Source organism: Hyaena hyaena, unplaced genomic scaffold, assembly GCF_003009895.1.
Source record: "Hyaena hyaena isolate Hyena2069 unplaced genomic scaffold, ASM300989v1 scaffold_1429, whole genome shotgun sequence".
Lineage (NCBI taxonomy): Eukaryota > Metazoa > Chordata > Mammalia > Carnivora > Hyaenidae > Hyaena > Hyaena hyaena.
Window position 1 is genome coordinate 232,603 of NW_024082062.1, and position 6,162 is coordinate 238,764.

Consider the following 6,162-nt stretch of genomic DNA (forward strand, 5'->3'; position numbering starts at 1 on the left):
TAAATTTTCAGTTTGGAGTGTATTTAAATTACTTTAAATGACTTGTTATTCTCAGAAGTTTTGCTTAAATGATAACATTGAAATCAAATAAAAGGAGAAAAGAATACACCTCCCCCATCCCATTTCCTCCAGCTCGTAAATGTGCCTCATATTGTTTAATAGCATATCTACAATTAAACAAATTGTCTATTTTATTTTAACTTAGGGATTAAGACTTAATGTTCAATTTAAATGGGTCTTGCAATATTTCCAACTCCTAAAGGTAAAAAACATTTAATTTTTTTTAATGCACTGAGGAAATGAAAAGCAATGATGGCTTTTGCTTAGCACTGAGAGCCATGCTCAGTTTTTTGTTGTTACGCTTGCTTGCCCATCCCTGGCCAGGGGGAGTTTATTCAATGGCATGGTATTGTGTAGGGACAATAAGAAGAGAAAATGTATAGAAAGTAATAAGTACTAGAGCAGAAAAGAAAACTTGTGCTAGATTTTCAGGTTAAAACCTAATTTTAGCTGAGATTTGCAAAATCCTTGTTTGCTATTATATCATGTTTCTTGTGTAACAATTTAGTCTCAAATACATTGTTGGCAGATTCTTGTTTAAAAAAAAAATCCATGGGAGAAGATATTTGCAAATGACATATCTGATAAAGGGTTAGTATCCAAAACATAAAGAACTTGTAACTAGGGGCATCTGGGTGGCTCAGTCAGTTAAGTGCTGACTTTGACCCAGGTCATGATCTCACAGTTTGTGGGTAAGAGCCCTGCATCAGGATCTGTGCTGACTGCTCAGAGCCTGGAGCCAGCTTCGGATTCTCTCTCTCTCTCTCTCTCTCTCTCTCTCTCTCACTCTCTCTCTCTCTCTCTCCTGTCTCCATGCCCCTCCCTGCTCCTGTGCTCTGTGTCTCTCTCTCTTTCTCAAAAGTAAACATTAAAAAAAAAGTTTAAAAATTAACTAGGAAAACTCAACACCCAAAAACCAAATAGTCCAATAAAAAAAATAGTCAGAAGACATGAATAGACATTTTTCAAAAGAAGACATCCAGATGGCCAACAGACACATGAAAAGATGCTCCATGTCACTCATCATCAGGGAAATACAAACCAAAACTACTATATCACCTCACACCTGTCAAAATGGCTAAAATTAACAATAAAGGAAACAACAGATGTTGGCAAGGATGCAGAGAAAGTGGATCACTTCTTCACTGTTGGTGGGAATGGAAACTGGTACAGCCACTCTGGAAAAGAGTATGGAGGTTCTTCAAAAAGTTAAAAATAGAGGGGTGCCTGGGTGGCTTAGTTAGTTAAGCAGCTGACTTTGGATCAGGTCATAATCTCATGGGTTGTGGGTTTGAGCCCCACATTGGGCTCTGTGCTCGTAGCTCAGAGCCTAGAACCTAGAGCCTGAAGCCTACTTTAGATTCTCTCTCTCTCTCTCTCTCTCTCTCAAAAATAAAAAATACACATTAAAAAACTGTACAATTTTTTAAAAAGTTAAAAATAGAACCACACTATAATCCAGGTATTGCACAACTAGGTATTTATTCAAAGGGTACAAAATACTAGTCTGAAGTGATACATGTACCCCAATGTTTATAGCAGCATTATCAACAATAACCAAACTTATGGAAAGAGCCCAAATGTCCATCAACTGATGAATGGATAAAGGGGAGGTAGTATATATATACAATAGAGTATTACTCAGCCACTAAAAAGAATGAAATCTTGCCATTTGCAGGGACATGGATTGGGCTAGAGAGTATTATTCTGAACAAAATAAGTCAGCCAGAGAAAGACAAATACAATATAATTTCACTCATATATGGAATTTAAGAAACAAAACAAATGAACACCGTGGAGGGAAAATGAGAGAGAGGGAAGCCAAGAAACAGACTCTTAACTATAGAGAACAAACAGACTTGCTGGAGGGAAGGTGGTCTACGGGATGGGTTAAATATGTGATGGATATTAAGGAGGTCACCAGTTGTGATGAGCACTGGTTGTTGTAGGTAAGTGATGAATCACTAAATTCTACAGTTGAAACTAATATTATACTGTGTGTTTAAAACTTTTTTTAAATATTTATTTATTTGAGACAGAGAGCATGAGCAAAGGAGGGACAGAGAGAGGGAGATGCAGAATCTGAAGCAGGCTCCAGGCTCCAGCAGCAGATCATGAGTTTGAGCCCCATGTTGGGTGTAGAGATTACTTAAAAAAATTCCATAGGACTTATACACCAGGCATCACATACTATCATTTCATTAGGGAACATTTCATCAGGCCATCTATATGTTAACTTCATATACAGCATCCTGACAACTGTGACATTTTTAAATTAACAGACTTGCCTCCAGGTCTTGCAGAGCTGCTACATAGCTTCTACAGTTTTGGATCAGTTGGTCTTTGGATATTTGTCATATAATGTCTAAATGTAGATAGTGTCCTAACGTGACACAGATTTTCTTTTCTAATTTTCTTTTCTTATTAGTAATGAGGGGTAATTTATTAATTTGAGGGAATAAAATTAAAAATATAAAGTATGCTAAAATTTATGATAGAGAGATGGCCAAATAAATTATGCACAAATACAAATCTCAGTCTAAACCTAATGTTGTATCTGCTCACACCTTAAATACAACCACCAACCTCATAATGGTGTCTGCACAGTACTTTTTATACTAGTAGATTATCAAAGCCTATCTGCATACTTATATAGAGCTTTCTTAGTTACTTTTATAAGATTTCTCTTCTTGCATTAGATTATTAGCAATTTGTCACTAGTTGGCATGGGAATTTTGTATTAACTTCATCATCTAGCAAAACTTTTGCCTTTAATATATATTTAATAATTTTGTTAATATAATTCCATACTTTTCAAGATAAATAGCACTATAGATTGTAATATATTTACCATTTACTTTTCACTTTTCACATGAGAAAATTAAGGTTAAAAAAAGGTGTTATTTCCCAGGAGTTACCTGGACAGTTAGTGGTTAATCTGTATCACAATCTGCAAGTCTTGTACTGCCTATGAGTCTCATATTTACAGTATAGGCTCCACAACTGTATTCAATCATTGTTGAGTCAAGCAACTAGTGTTTCATCTTGTAATGTTTTTTTCTTTTGTCCTGTTTTGGTTTATTTCTCACGTTTCCTGAATCATAATGTAGTTTTAAAATAATGTTTTAATAAATGGAAATTTAATAAAGTGGCAAATACTATTTGGTTCAGGTAATACTATCATTGAAAAATTTGCTAAAAATGCAAAATTGTATTTCTAAGCAACATGATTCTTGATATCCATTATTTCCCTTTAGAATATTCTAATATTATTCTTGTTTCCAGCCTCCAAACTTTCTCATTTAAGTTAAATGACATACAGATATTGGTGTTGGTTTTTATTTATTTATTTTTTAATGTTTATTTTTTTTATTTTAATGTTTTATTTATTTCTGAGAGAGAGAGAGAGACAGCATGAGCAGGGGAGGGTCAGAGAGAGAGGGAGACACAGAATCTGAAAGGGGCTCCAGGCTCTGAGCTAGCTGTCAGCACAGAGCTCCATGCGGGGCTCGAACCCAAGAACCGCAAGTCATGACCAGAGCCAAAGTCAGTCGCTTGACCAACTGAGCCACCCAAGCATCCATAGTGTTGGTTTTTTAAAAAGTTTTCTTCTCCTCCTCATATATATATATATGAGGTCAAAAAAGCTCAATCTTTTGACCTTATGCAAGAATCTTCATATAAGGAATCTATCTATCTACCTATCTGTCATCTATCTACCTATCTATACAGTCTAACTTAACATTTAACAATCCTTTTAAAAGGTTATAATTTTGTTTGCTTTAAAGTTGATAATTCAGAACATCAGTTAGATGATGTAACTTCCCCCAAGTGAACACAACTAATAAGTATTCAAGGGATTCTAACCTTATGTATATGTATATATATTTCTTACAAACTAGAACTTCTAGTTGCTTCATTATATATATTTAACTTAATTATCCTGAGTTATTTATTTGTGTTTGAGAAAACACAATTTACGTTTGAGAAAAGTCTTAATAGATTAAACTGGTACCTTGCCTTCTAGAGCAAAGTAATAAATAGAAATCCAGGATTAGGGCAAGAGGCAGACAGTATAGAATTGAATCAAATTCAATTCAAACAAGAATTGATGATGAAAATTTAATAATCCACTCTATCTTTTCTACTACAAAAACAAATGATAGTATCAGTCTTTATTTATTGTGAATAAACATAAATAAACATAGTTTAAACTAATAAAAAAATAGAGATTCTCTGGCACAAGCTCTACTTAAAAATGGAAGGAAAATTGGAAGAAAAAAACATCTGAGAGAATATTTCTCAAGAAGGCAAAATGTTTGAGGTAATTTTCCCTTGCTGTGTTGAATTATAAATAGAAAAGTAATGAGAAGCAAAACAAACCCACAGGCTTGGAGGAAAATCAGTAGCAAATCTTTTGATAATCTCAAGATAATAAACTGTACTCTCATATATTCATTGCTATAAGGCAGACTTTAATGGAAGACTGGGGAAGGGGTAGAAGGAAAGAAACTAAAGTGATAAGCTCAACTGAGCTTAATTGTGCTCAATCTTTTGACCTTATGCAAGAATCTTCATATAAGGAATCTATCTATCTACCTATCTGTCATCTATCTACCTATCTATACAGTCTAACTTAACATTTAACAATCCTTTTAAAAGGTTATAATTTTGTTTGCTTTAAAGTTGATAATTCAGAACATCAGTTAGATGATGTAACTTCCCCCAAGTGAACACAACTAATAAGTATTCAAGGGATTCTAACCTTAGATAGCCTAACATAGTTGTTTACATTATATTATGTTACCTTACTAAAGGGTCCAGAAATAAATTCATGCTGTTAAGCAATTTCAATATTTACTTCTTGAGTTGAGTTGTATATATTATCTCATTTCACTGCTATATCAATGTTGAGAAGAAGTTCTGGTTTACAGATGAAGAGAAAGATTAAGTCTGGGTTTCCTGCACACTGATCCACATATAAGTATTAGTTGTGGGAAAATTTTCACATTCCCTAGATGTAGAAAAAAAATGATGGAGAAAAATGAGAAACATGATAACAAAGTAAGTTTTCTATGAAACTCATTCTCTTCCTATTTTGAGAGTTAAGAAGTTATTTATTTGTCATTTTTGAAATTTTGGTAGAAAGATAGCAGTTAGTAGCACTTCTTGTTTTAACATGAAATTTAAAAGTTAACCATTACAATATTATTTTTCTTAATTTTATTCTGTGTTCATTAACATATAATTCCAATGAGAAATGGAAAGTTTTTTTTTTAAACTGATTAGACATGAGAGTAAACATTTATTTACTTATTTAATATATTTATTTTTCAGAGTGAGAGAGAGCATGAATGGGGGAGAGGGAAAGAGAGAATCTTAAACAGTCTCCACGCTCAGTGTGAAGCCTGACACAGGGCTCGATCCCACAACCCTGCGACCATGACCTGAGCCAAAATCAAGAGAGGGACACTCAACTGACTGAGCCACCCAGGCTCTCCAAGAATAAACTTTTAAAGTTACAAGTTTTATTTGACATTTTATAGGGGAAGATGAGACCTTTAACATACTGATAAGACAATCAAAAGAACCATACTTCAAATTTTATAGTAGAAATGATTCTACTAACTTCCATATCTTTTTTCAAATGAGATTTTTATTCTCATTTGGAAAATCGGACATCTGCTTTCCTTTTCAATTTTCCTTTATTCCAACTTTAAAGCTTCACTATCTAATAAATACACTAATTCTTCTCCTTCCACCATCACTTTTTAAATGATTGCTGATTCACAATCAACTTTATTTGAAAGAAATAACTGACAGAATTTCTATAGAACTGAACAACTCATGAAGGGTTTGGATCTTACAAAATTCATAGAAATCTTAAAATTAAATCTTTTATAAACTTCTTGAATGACTATAATTATCCCTTATATCCTTCTGCTCACCCCTTCTCCTTAGTCTATAAGGTACAAAATGACACAACTCTTTAAGAGCATAAATGAAATTATTGCACACCTCCCTCTAAAACCTTCAAATGGTTTCCCACTGAACTGATAAAATATCTTCATCATGGTGTATTAGACCTTACTTACTGTGCCG